Source organism: Rutidosis leptorrhynchoides, chromosome 4 (genome assembly GCF_046630445.1).
Source record: "Rutidosis leptorrhynchoides isolate AG116_Rl617_1_P2 chromosome 4, CSIRO_AGI_Rlap_v1, whole genome shotgun sequence".
Classification (NCBI taxonomy): domain Eukaryota; kingdom Viridiplantae; phylum Streptophyta; class Magnoliopsida; order Asterales; family Asteraceae; genus Rutidosis; species Rutidosis leptorrhynchoides.
The window spans coordinates 322,908,635-322,923,214 of NC_092336.1; positions in this window are offsets into that span (position 1 = coordinate 322,908,635).

Sequence of the window (14,580 nt, forward strand, 5' to 3'; positions counted from 1 at the left end):
GCGAAAAATTAAGAACTTTTCCTTTAGATATCGAATGGTTTCGATGAACGGATTAGAAGTTATAATCAATTGAATTTTCGATATTTTTATTAAAAATGATTATTATTATCGTCGTTTTTATCGTCGTTCTAGTTTTATCTTATTATTATGATTATTATTATCTTTATCAATAAAAGAGATTTATCATTAAAAATTGTATTTTTTTTATTATTACTATCGTTATTATCGTTAAAGTTATAATTAGTATTATTATTATTATTATCCAATTATTATTATTATTATTATTATTATTATTATTATTATTATTATTATTATTATTATTATTAGTATTATTATTATTATTATTATCATTTTTAATATATATATATATATATATCATTATTTAAAAATGGTTATTGTTATTGTTATTATTATTATTACTATATTATCATTAAGATAATTATTAGTATTATTGTTAATAATGTTATAGTAACTATCATTATTAATATTAGTGTAATAAAAATAAATATTTGTAACACCTAATTATTTTGATTACTATTATTATCATTATTATGAACACGATATAAAAGACGATTAAAAGCTATTAAACGAAACGATTAGGAAATAATGAGTAAGAGTATCATGATGAAATTAAAATATTATAAAATATTGATTTAGATAAAATTATCGTTCTTATTATTTTTATCATTACTATTATTATTAAAAGTATCGTTAGTATTAAAACTATCATTTTAACAAAAATTATCATTTTAATAGAAATGTCATTGTTACTATAAAATATCATTATTATTATTATTTTAAATAGAATTATTATTTTAAAGATAATATTAAAAATTATGGTAAATATTAAAGTTATCATAATTAGAATTATCGTTTTATCATAATGTCATCTTAGTGATTATAAATATTGATATTTTTATAATAATAATTATTATTACAAAATAATACAACTTTTACTTACTATCATTATGGATATTATTTTATCAAATAAATATGTGATACAAAATATTTTACTACGTGTAATAACTTAGTTTAATAATACCTATCATATTATCTTTATGATATTAAATGAACCCTATAAATTTTATTACTTAATATATATAAAAGTATATTTTAATATATAAATTTAATATAAAATTTTATTTATTAATAAATAAATTATATTATTTACTCTAATAAATCTTTTAAAAAAATATTTAAAAATATAAAACGACGATATTTAAACTATATATTAATCATGTATAGATTTTTGGAAATTATTTTGAGTCAAATTTACTTTTGTTGACTTTTGCATATTAGTCTCGAGCATTAGGATTGTGGTACACTATGACTTGACCTAATTTGTTAGACAAATATTGACCAACATATAAATATATATAATTAATTTAGGTTCATGAATCCGAGGCCAACCATGCACTTGTTCATTGATGTTATATGTATTTTTACTACGAAATACAGTATGGTGAGTTTCATTTGCCCTTTTACCCTTTATATTTTTGGGACTGAGAATACATGCGCTTTTATAAATGTTTGACGAAATAGACACAAGTAATTGAAACTACATTCTATGGTTGAATTATCGAAATCGAATATGCCCCTTTTTATTAAAGTCTGGTAATCTAAGAATTAGGGAACAGACACCCTAATTGACGCGAATCCTAAAGATAGATCTATTGGGCCTAACAAACCCCATCCAAAGTACCGGATGCTTTAGTACTTCGAAATTTATATCATGTCCGAAGGAGGATCCCGGAATGATAGGGGATATTCTTATATGTATTTAGTTAATGTCGGTTACCAGTTGTTCACCATATGAATGATTATTTTTGTCTCTATGCATGGGACGTATATTTATGAGAACTGGAAATGAAATTCTTGTGGTCTATTAAAATGATGGAAATAAATGATTATGATAAACTAATGAACTCACCAACCTTTTGGTTGACACTTTAAAGCATGTTTATTCTCAGGTGTTAAAGAAATCTTCCGCTGTGCATTTGCTCATTTTAAAGATATTACTTGGAGTCTTTCATAGCATATTTCGAAGAACGTTGCATTCGAGTCATTGAGTTCATCAAAGATTATTATTAAATCAATTTATAGTTGGATAGTGGATATTATGAAATGGTATGCATGCCTGTCAATTTTCGATGTAAAAAAAGTTTGTCTTTTAAAAACGAATGCAATGTTTGTAAAATGTATCATATAGAGGTCAAATACCTCGCAATGTAATCAACTATTGTGAATCGTTTATAATGTATATGAACGGCAACTGAAAGGACCCGTTCATATAATCCCATATTATAAAATATATAACCCGTATTTTCGTGTTGGCCCAACAGCCATTACCTAAGCCCAACCGAAATTCACAGTTGGGTCACGACCCAAGTTACAACTTAATTAAGCCCATCAACGGATTTACATGTTGGATATCGGCCCAACATAAATATTCGGCCCAACCTAATTCTTCTAAGCCCACTTAATAGCAAGATTTATCCATAATCAACTCGACCCAACTAGCACCGAAAATCCTGTTGAACGAACACAACAACTAGCAGCTGTAGTTGCTTTAATGTGCAGTAAACTGGAGCAGTAAGTAGCAGCCAAGGAGGGACGTTAATTTGGTTCGAGTTTATTATGCAAAAATAGAAAAGAATATATGTATATATAGCGATGATAAAGGTGGTGGTGTCCTTCGATTGGTTGTGCCTTCATAATGGTGAATTAAGGTTGAAGAAGGTTTATGGTGGCCAGTGGAGGAGGAGAATGCTGGTGGTGATTATCGAAGCTAGTTAGAGGTGGTGATGGAGAAAAGAAAATAGATAGATGGTTTCTTTTATTTTATCGAGTGATCTGTGTAAATGTTATCTATATATACATATATATAGATATATAGATTAGATAGTTTGTCTTAAACAAAATAGAAAAAGAAAAAAAAAAGGGTTGTGCAAGGGACGTTGGTAATGTTTATGGTAGTGTTGGGATGGCGGTTGAGGTTGGTTCGACAGGAAACAAATAAAAGAGAGATGATGGTGATCATGGTTGGTAGCGTACCGTGGTGGTGACTGTAGGGTTGTTGAGGTGGCCGGATATTGAAGTGATGATGGCTTCTGAACAAAGTGTTACAGATGGGTTTCGGTTCCTCGAGTTTGTATATATTATGAGTTTATACATAAGAATATGACTTATGTAATGGATATGAGTCAATGTTGTGTACAGGGAAAACACACTATCATTATTCAATCAATTGAACAAACGTCTAATCTATCAATTTAGTACAGTAATAGTACTAGTAGGATATCTCTTTAGTGATTCGAATTTGGTACATTTTGTTTTGTTAAATTCACGGAGTTAATAGAGAATATTAATATATGTATATATAATAATATTTAATAATTAATTTATTCCAATGAAAATTAAGGTATGTTTAAACGAGTTAGCAGTCATTAAATTGACTTATTCTTCCAACAGTTTTAACATGAAGGGTATATCGTACTCCGTTGTTAATCAGTGGTGGATAAGAGTATTCGAAAAAATTCTAAAACTTTATATTAATCATCTTTATTTATTTTTAGTCATCATGGTAAAAAAAATTCGATCATTAATTATTAAAAAAAAAATACATCAACTGTCCCTCTCAATTTTGGGTAAAATATCAAAAAGTGTTAAAATTTAACAACTAGATCCTAAATACATTTTTAGTAAGCCAAAAATTTATAGAACTCACTTTTGGATTACCGTTTATTTTAAAATTATATATGTTTGGATTTAACTTGCTTAATATCAATCGGACATTAAACGAGTACTACAATTATTTAATATTTATTTTTAATATACTTCATTTATATATTAAAGATATATTTTAAATAATAATTATTATAATATCCTATTTTTATTTTAGTAATTTTTAATAACAATAACATAATACTTCAAATTATATTTCGAATTATTATTATATATACATACACATCTCTATTGATTGTTCGTGAATCATCGAGAGCAGTCGAAGGTTAATTGAATGTATGAACACAGTTTTAAACTTTTTGAGATTCAACTTAACAAACTTTGCTTATCGTGTCAGAAACATATAAAGATTAAAGTTTAAATTTGGTCGGAAATTTCCGGGTCATCACAGTACCTACCCGTTAAAGAAATTTCGTCCCCGAAATTTGATAGAGGTCGTCATGGATAACAATAAGAATGTTTTCATGACGAATATGAGCTGATAAATAGAGTTTTATCATTATTGAATAATACAGATAAAATGATCCGATTATTCGAAGAGCACGAATGAAGCTGTACAAAATAGTGAAATGAATAAATGTATATACATGTAGTGTTTTAATATATATTCATACACTTTTGAAAGACTTCAAGACACTTATCAAAATACTTCTACTTAACAAAAATGCTTACAATTACATCCTCGTTCAGTTTCATCAACAATTCTACTCGTATGCACCCGTATTCGTACTCGTACAATACACAGCTTTTAGATGTATGTACTATTGGTATATACACTCCAATGATCAGCTCTTAGCAGCCCATGTGAGTCATCTAACACATGTGGGAACCATCATTTGGCAACTAGCATGAAATATCTCATAAAATTACAAAAATATGAGTAATCATTCATGACTTATTTACATGAAAACAAAATTACATATCCTTTATATCTAATCCATACACCAACGACCAAAAACACCTACAAACACTTTCATTCTTCAATTTTCTTCATCTAATTGATCTCTCTCAAGTTCTATCTTCAAGTTCTAAGTGTTCTTCATAAATTCTACAAGTTCTAGTTACATAAAATCAAGAATACTTTCAAGTTTGCTAGCTCACTTCCAATCTTGTAAGGTGATCATCCAACCTCAAGAAATCTTTGTTTCTTACAGTAGGTTATCATTCTAATACAAGGTAATAATCATATTCAAACTTTGGTTCAATTTCTATAACTATAACAATCTTATTTCAAGTGATGATCTTACTTGAACTTGTTTTCGTGTCATGATTTTGCTTCAAGAACTTCGAGCCATCCAAGGATCCATTGAAGCTAGATCCATTTTTCTCTTTTCTAGTAGGTTTATCCAAGGAACTTAAGGTAGTAATGATGTTCATAACATCATTCGATTCATACATATAATGCTATCTTATTCGAAGGTTTAAACTTGTAATCACTAGAACATAGTTTAGTTAATTCTAAACTTGTTCGCAAACAAAAGTTAATCCTTCTAACTTGACTTTTAAAATCAACTAAACACATGTTCTATATCTATATGATATGCTAACTTAATGATTTAAAACCTGGAAACACGAAAAACACCGTAAAACCGGATTTACGCCGTCGTAGTAACACCGCGGGCTGTTTTGGGTTAGTTAATTAAAAACTATGATAAACTTTGATTTAAAAGTTGTTATTTAATAGCTTTTAATCGTCTTTTATATCGTGTTCATAATAATGATAATAATAGTAATCAAAATAATTAGGTGTTACAAATATTTATTTTTATTACACTAATATTAATAATGATAGTTACTATAACATTATTAACAATAATACTAATAATTATCTTAATGATAATATAGTAATAATAATAATAATAACAATAACAATAACCATTTTTAAATAATGATATATATATATATTAAAAATGATAATAATAATAATAATAATAATAATACTAATAATAATAATAATAATAATAATAATAATAATAATAATAATAATTGGATAATAATAATAATAATACTAATTATAACTTTAACGATAATAACCATAGTAATAATAAAAAAAATACAATTTTTAATGATAAATCTCTTTTATTGATAAAGATAATAATAATCATAATAATAAGATAAAACTAGAACGATGATAAAAACGACGATAATAATAATCATTTTTAATAAAAATATCGAAAATTCAATTGATTATAACTTCTAATCCGTTCATCGAAACCATTCGATATCTAAAGGAAAAGTTCTTAATTTTTCGCTAGCTTTCCAAGGACATGCATATCTTATACCTTCTCTCAACCGCAAGTGTAACTAATTCAAGATTCAACCTAACTTGTCTAAGGGCAATATCAAAAGTACAAGCATGCATAATCCTAAATACTCGAGCACTAGTCAGGGATACACTATTAGTATGTAAAAGTTAAATTATGAGTACTCACGTATCAATATTGAGATTCAATATTGCAGGAAAGGTACGTAGATGCAACGGAAATGATAAACACTATATTGACCTCACGAGCATACCCATGAACCATACTCAATCACCTCCATAGTTATAACCCATAATTTCCTTAATCCTATCCTACTCGAAAAACAATTTCGAAACCACTCGGACAGCACTCCGTCGTAATATTTTATGTATACTAATAATATCTTGAAATAATATGGAGTAATACATATATGTAAATCGATTGAGAGAGTTTAGAGAAAAATATTTTCAAGTTTCTATGAAATAATGAAACCTATTGAATTCTATTTATAATAGATTTTTGAATTATTAAAGTGAATTATTAAAGTATGAATTATTAAAGTGAATTATTAAAGTATGAATTATTAAAGTGAATTATTAAAGTATGAATTATTAAAGTGAATTATTAAAGTATGAATTATTAAAGTAAATTATTAAAGTTAAAGTAAAGTAAAAATAAAGTAAAGGTAAAGTTTAAGTATAGTAAAAGTATAAAACTATGTACGTATAATACGCGTATAAATATATATAATATTAATTTAAATCGTTATATATATTTAATAAAATAAAATATAAATATCGTTATCTTTATCTTTATCATACTAATTAAGTAGTGAGTTGTCAAAAGTGGTTCTAGATATTTATAAAAGTTATATACATTTTAATAATAAAGTTCTTTTTAAACTGAAAACGTTTTTGTACGTTTGAAACTAAATAGATCAATCGAGTCTTTATGAGATTCAATCTTCCACTATCCTTTGTCTAGTTCTCAATGATTGACAATTTGTTCTTATTTATAAATCACTTTACCATTTCTCGAATATTGTTAAAATGGAAAGATTTCTCAAATCAACGTGGGCCTTTCAACAGAGACTTGTAATCATAATTCAATATATCTGATAATTCAATCATTTGATCTTATCTTCTAATTCCATTGATAAACATTTTGAAATAGATACAATCATATAAAGTATTTAATCTAATATTTTGTTTTCGTTTCAAGTTATAATATATATACACATATACATATATAATCATATTCGTTTAATGGTTCGTGAATCGTTGGAAGTTGGTCGAGGTTGAATGAATGTATGAACATAGTTTAAAATTCTTGAAATTTAACTTAACAAATATTGCTTATCGTGTCGGAAACATATAAAGATTAAAGTTTAAATTTGGTTGAAAATTTTCGGGTTGTCACAGTACCTACCCGTTAAAGAAATTTTGTCCCGAAATTTGAGTGGAAAGGTCGTGAATGATTATAAGTATGTTTTCATGATGCATACGGGCTGAAAATTAGAGTTTTATCATCAGCGAATAATTTGGATAAACAATCCATTTATATGAAGAGTACGAATGAAGCTACCATAGAAGAGTGAAATGAGTAAGTGTAGATTCATCTTATCATTTGATGTAGATATGATTGATTCCCAGATTTCAAGGGATTTGAAGAAAATCTTCTTAATAAGATTTGACTCTCCGGTAATCAAGAGAATTAGGATCCGCTTTAAATGCGATCGTCCATTTTAATTGTTCTGTCGGAGATTTTCTTATAAATTCACCTCCTTCGTTTCCTTACAACTCACACCTTCTGTTGATGTATTTTATGCAAGTTCCTAGACATCTACCCACGTCCATTGCAGGTATAACAGTTTACAGGCCACCATGATTGCTCGTAATTATCCTATCCGTGTTTGTATGTGATTACAGGAACTGCAGGAACGAGATTTGGATGTTTGACTATGTTAGACTTAGTCAGACGTACGAGTGAAGCCTCACTAGTACGGCTGACAGGCTCATACGCACGGTTGATGCTGAGCTAAGTCACAATTACAACCTAAATGAGAAGACACGAGTGAGTGATCACCCGTACGGCTAATGAAGCCAACTCGTACGTGTGATGGATGAATCGTACAGGTGAGTCAATAGCAGGGGTATATAAAGTCTTATATTCTTCATTTTTAGGTTAAGCCTCTCATTTATTACACACACTCAGATCTGGTGAGCTCCTCCGATTCTCTTTCAGTCCAAATCACCCAGGTGGTGAATAATAGCTCTAGGTGTTGATCTAATCACACTTGATTTAGTTGTGGTTTGACTAAATTAAAAAAAAAAAAAAACTTAACCTATTCACTAGAGGGTTTGATTCACTTATTCCGCCATTGTGTGAGTTAAATCTGTTGATTTCTAAGTTCCTAGTCATGTTTCATCACCTTCTATTCTTTCCCCCTCAACTCATATTTTAAAGTATTCATCAATATGCTCCATCCAGTTCTGATTCTCGATATACTTCTAACTTTCATATCGGTCATTCTTCTTTTTCATCTACCGCCGGAAGAATCTATTTACTTCTACTATACTCTTGGGTTTATAGTGTTTCTAGTTCTCCCGTGTCTTTATATTGCTATATGCATCGATATATATGGTTAATAATTTCTGGTTTGTCGTTGGGCTTTATATGTTCCCTTATATTTCAAAGTCTCTGCTTATGTCTTCTATAATCATTATCATTCACAGTTAATGCTCTCTTTTATTTGCTGCAATTTATACCCCAATTTCTATTTCGTAGTTTTGTCCTTTTGTTTCTTCTTCTTGCGATTAAGTACCGCTTGTAATGGTCCAGAATTCACAGATATGAATTTCGAAATGAACATTGTTAATGTTTTAGGAAGGAAATTGTGATGGCACGATCTTGACTTGTCAAATTACTAGAATACCTTGGAAAAGGCCGAATCATCAAGAAATATTTTCTTGATATTTTAGAGGTTAAATAGAATACAAGAGTCGTATAACATGGCACATGATGATGTTATGATCTGTGAATCATCACGTTCCATTTAGAAGCTCAGCATGACTTACTGTAATATAATCACATTGATCAAGTGTCATTATATTATACTAATTCATGCTTCAGTTCCCAACACTACTTCAAAATATTCCTATTTTAAACTTGAATGTTTCAGAATTTAGAAACTAATATAGTTTCTTTTATGATGTAATACAGATAGCGCGAAGAGGTAAATGATTTCAAATAAGAAAAATTAGGAAAATATCTTCAGAAATATGGAGGATATTTATAATGAAAGGTATGATGATATTTTAGAATTTCTAATATTAGAGGATGATGAAGAATATTGTCCGCAGGGGTTTAGAGTCAGGAGCAAGGTATTCATTAATGACTTCAGTAGGTACTGAATCATTTGGATCCTTTGAAGTCAGATTCAGTCTTTGTAATTTGTCCACAGCCTCCTTCCTACTTTGCTCAATCCGTTTTCCAGTTCCAAAACTTCTCTTTTTCTGCGCTTTGCCAGCACACTTCATCATTATCATCCAGCTTTTACCGTTTAAAGTCGTTTATAGTTTTTTTGCTGCTTCATCAGCATTTTTTTCTTTCGGAGAACCAATTCGTAGTTCGGAGTGTTTTTCATAAACTTCACATTCAAATTAAGTCCAGAAGATAGACGTTATATATACACATATAACTGTTGGCGTAGACATGCTGCGAGATTTCAAAATACTGATTGCTAATTCTCAATGATTCGTATGGCAATTCTCATTACAAGATGCGAATGAGTAAATGATGGGGTTTCAATGAATAATTATAATGACTTTTTTTTTTTGGAGAGGCTAAAGTCAAAGGGTAATGAAGTTGTTGGTACATCTGCTAATAATGTGGTGGAATGTAAAAGGTTCTCTGGTAACGATGGTGTATATCTCAAGGTTATAATAAGGTTAGTCTGACTGAAAAGTCGAAGTTGACTTGCTGGAGCTGTGACAAAACTGGCTACTTTGAATTGGAGTCGCAAAGTTATTTTTGCTAATAAATGCCAAAGAATCTGACGCGGATACGTTGTTTAAACTTTTACTTTGGTTTCAAGAGTTTTTCGGGTACATAACTGTGGGTAACATGTGGTTGGATCATCATCTCGATTGCTCATCATTCGAAGTGTCTTCAGAAATTTTCGAAGGGTTTGAACACAGATTGTAATCGTTAACAAACATTTGATGTTCTAACACAGTTTTGAAGTCAAAATATAGCTTGTGAAAGATGTAAGGATCTAAGAGTGATTATTTTGGTCATATCTCAAGTTGAATTTTGAGATTTCAAAATCAGAATATGTAATTAAATTTTGAATGAGTATGGTTGTTTTGATTTCTATAAAAGAATGTATATTGTTGTGAAAGTAGAGATTATAATGGATGATTTGCTGAATCAGATTCGAAGAATGTAACATATTAATTGTGAATTTATATATCTCTCGGGTATTACCTACCCGTTAAAAAAATTTCACAATTAATATTTTGTACAAAAGAATTTTATTACAGTCTTTATGAAAATATATATATATATATATATGTATATTTTCTTCAGATGTAATATAGATTTCATGAGTTAATGTTAAATTAAACTCATTTGATTTACGGTTGAAACTAGAATTGAATAATCCCTAAAGGCTTTAAAAAGTACATAACTTTTACGCAGTATTTCTTTAATGACATTTAAATTATGAATCAATACTTCGTTATTTGTTGATGTATGATGTTCGTTTCGTGGAATTCTTGTGAATTTCGCAAAGTACGAATGATGTTATCTGAAAAGTTTCGGGTACATCGATGATGAAAGTGTAAAATCAAATATATACTTGATTTATTATGAATTGGAATTTGTTGAATTGCGACAGAGATTGTAGTTAACGCTGGTTAAGTTGCAGCCGAAGGACGTACATTATTGCATATTTGTAATATGAATTAACCGAGTAGTTAAGATTCACACACAATAGCTTAGCATGGAAAGATTTATTTCAATATATATATATATATATATATATATATATATATATATATATATATATATATATATATATATATATATATATATATAAAATATACATATAATTTCTTCAGAGGGAATGAGTTAATTCTTCATAACTCGTTGATACAATATACACGTTATTGATTCGTAATGATGTCTACAGTGATTCTTGAACTGACGGAGTTTGTGATGTTATCTGTGTTGTTGATTCGGATGTTGACTGTACTGACGATGCTGGTAACGCTGACGGTACTGTTGATGCTATTGGTAAAGCAAGTTTAGCTTGTTAATCACACACCATTTTTGTCAGGGTTTCTACTCTTCCTTCTATCATTTTGGTTCGCTTAACTGATTTATGGTTAGGGCTAGATTAGATAATCTCTAAGACTTTAGAGATTACATAATCGCCGCGGAATGTTTCTCCAATGAAGTTATGAATTAATACTTCATCAGTTATTGTTGTTGGTACTCCTTGGTATCTATGGTGCGTATGACGTTGATGCTCGTGGGACAGATTGTGAAGTTGAGGTTTACGATGCAGTTGTGGTTGGAGGTGGTAATGGTACTATTGGCGTTGATGATGGTGGTACTGGTTATGCTGCTGATGATGCTGCAGGTGTTTGTAATCTCTGCACCATATTCTCCAAAGCCACTACCCGAGCGCGAAGCTCGTTGACTTCTTCTATTACACCGGGGTGATTGTCGGTTCGGACGAGTGGATAAATAAAATCTAAAATTTGATGTAATATATAATCGTGACGAGATACTCTGGAAATGAGCGTGAAAATGGTGTTTCGGACAGGTTCGCCGGTAAGTGCTTCAGGTTCTTCGTCAAGAGGGCAATGTGGTGGATGGAAGGGATCACCTTCTTCTTGTCTCCAATGATTGAGGAGGCTACGAACCCATCCCCAATTCATCCAGAATAGGTGATGACTGATTGGTTGATCCATTCCGGTCACATTGCTTTCGGAGCTTGAGTGAGATTCCATTTCGGAATCCGAGTGACTTGAACTAACAACGAATTCCATTTCGTACGATTTGATAAAGGATTTTTCGATATAAAATGATTTTTCTGGCTATCGGGTGATATTCTATTTACATAGGATATCTATATATATAGATCAAAAGATTTCGTAGATTACGGAGGAATTTGCGGGATATGTCTGGCAAAGTTTAAAGTAATAGATACGATAAGATATGATTTAGCAGATACGCTAAGATATGAATTTTGTCTATACACTACTCATGCAATTAATGTAGCAAGACGTGTCTTTATTGCCTTTGCTGAACGACTTGTGTACTAGCTAGAATTATCTTCACAACCATCTTGTATCAAATTTATTGTGTGCTATATTTCATGCTATATGTAAAATAAGCGGTATTGTAAGTTTGTAAAATATTGTGAAAAAGTTTGAACGCGAAATATTATTATAATCAGTTTTTCATATAGAATTGTAGTAGTTGAATTGTATATTAGCTACTAAGTATGAACTTAACGGGTAGGTACTACCCGAATTTAAACTTATAAAACGCTAATATGAAGAAAAAGCTTTTATAAATGAGTTCATATTATGCTACGAAATACTATTAACTACTCTTAATATTCTGTATGATTAACTTGTTCCATTTGACTATTTTGAAGGAAATGGCACCGACTACTCGACACACCGTGAATATGAATGAAGAGGAATTCCGTACTTTTCTAGCTTCAAACATAAGCGCATTACAGGCTGCGCTACATACCAACAATAACCTTGGATCTGGCAGTACAGGAAATCGTGTAGGATGCACCTACAAAGAATTCACTGCCTGCAAACCTTTGGAATTTGATGGAACCGAAGGACCGATCGGATTGAAACGGTGGACCGAGAAGGTCGAATCGGTGTTTGCCATAAGTAAGTGTACTGAAGAGGACAAAGTGAAGTACGCTACGCATACCTTCACAGGTTCTGCGTTAACATGGTGGAATACCTATCTAGAGCAAGTGGGACAAGATGATGCATACGCACTACCGTGGTCAGCATTCAAGCACTTGATGAACGAGAAGTACCGTCCCAGAACCGAGGTCAATAAGCTCAAGACAGAACTTAGAGGGTTACGAACCCAAGGATTTGATATTACCACGTACGAAAGACGATTCACAGAATTGTGCCTATTGTGTCCGGGAGCATTCGAAGATGAGGAAGAGAAGATCGACGCGTTTGTGAAAGGATTACCGGAAAGAATCCAAGAAGATATAAGTTCACACGAGCCCGCCTCCATACAACAGGCATGTAGAATGGCTCACAAACTAGTGAACCAGATTGAAGAAAGAATTAAAGAACAGACTGCTGAAGAGGCCAATGTGAAGCAAGTCAAAAGAAAGTGGGAGGAAAACGGTGATAAGAATCACCAATACAACAACAACAGCAATTACAACAATAATCGCAACAATTATCCCAACAATCGCAACATCAATCGCAACTACAACAAACGGCCCAACAACAACAACAACAACAACAACAACAACAACAACAACAACAACAACAACAACAACAGCAACTACAACAATCATCCTAACAACAATAATAACCGCAACAACAACAACAATCAGAAGCAGCTATGCCAAAGGTGTGAAAAGTATCACTCGGGGTTCTGTACCAAATTTTGCAACAAGTGTAAAAGAAATGGTCATAGCGCGGCGAAGTGTGAGGTTTACGGACCAGGGGTTAATAGAACGAAAGGAACAAATGGTGTCGGAACGAGTAATGACGGAGCAAGTAGTGTCGGAGCAAGTTATGCCAATGTAGTTTGTTATAAATGTGGAAAACCGGGCCACATTATTAGAAATTGCCCGAACCAGGAGAACACGAATGGACAAGGCCGCGGAAGAGTTTTCAATATTAATGCGGCAGAGGCACAGGAAGACCCGGAGCATGTTACGGGTACGTTTCTTATTGACAATAAATCTGCTTACGTTTTATTTGATTCGGGTGCGGATAGAAGCTATATGAGTAGAGATTTTTGTGCTAAATTAAGTTGTCCATTGACGCCTTTGGATAGTAAATTTTTACTCGAATTAGCAAATGGTAAATTAATTTCAGCAGATAATATATGTCGGAATCGAGAAATTAAACTGGTTAGCGAAACATTTAAGATTGATTTGATACCAGTAGAGTTAGGGAGTTTTGATGTGATAATCGGTATGGACTGGTTGAAAGAAGTGAAAGCAGAGATTGTTTGTTACAAAAATGCAATTCGCATTATACGAGAAAAAGGAAAACCCTTAATGGTGTACGGAGAAAAGGGCAACACGAAGCTACATCTTATTAGTAATTTGAAGGCACAAAAACTAATAAGAAAAGGTTGCTATGCTGTTCTAGCACACGTCGAGAAAGTACAAACTGAAGAAAAGAGCATCAATGATGTTCCCGTCGCAAAATAATTTCCCGATGTATTTCCGAAAGAATTACCGGGATTACCCCCACATCGATCTGTTGAATTTCAAATAGATCTTGTACCAGAAGCTGCACCAATAGCTCGTGCTCCTTACAGACTCGCACCCAGCGAGATGAAAGAACTG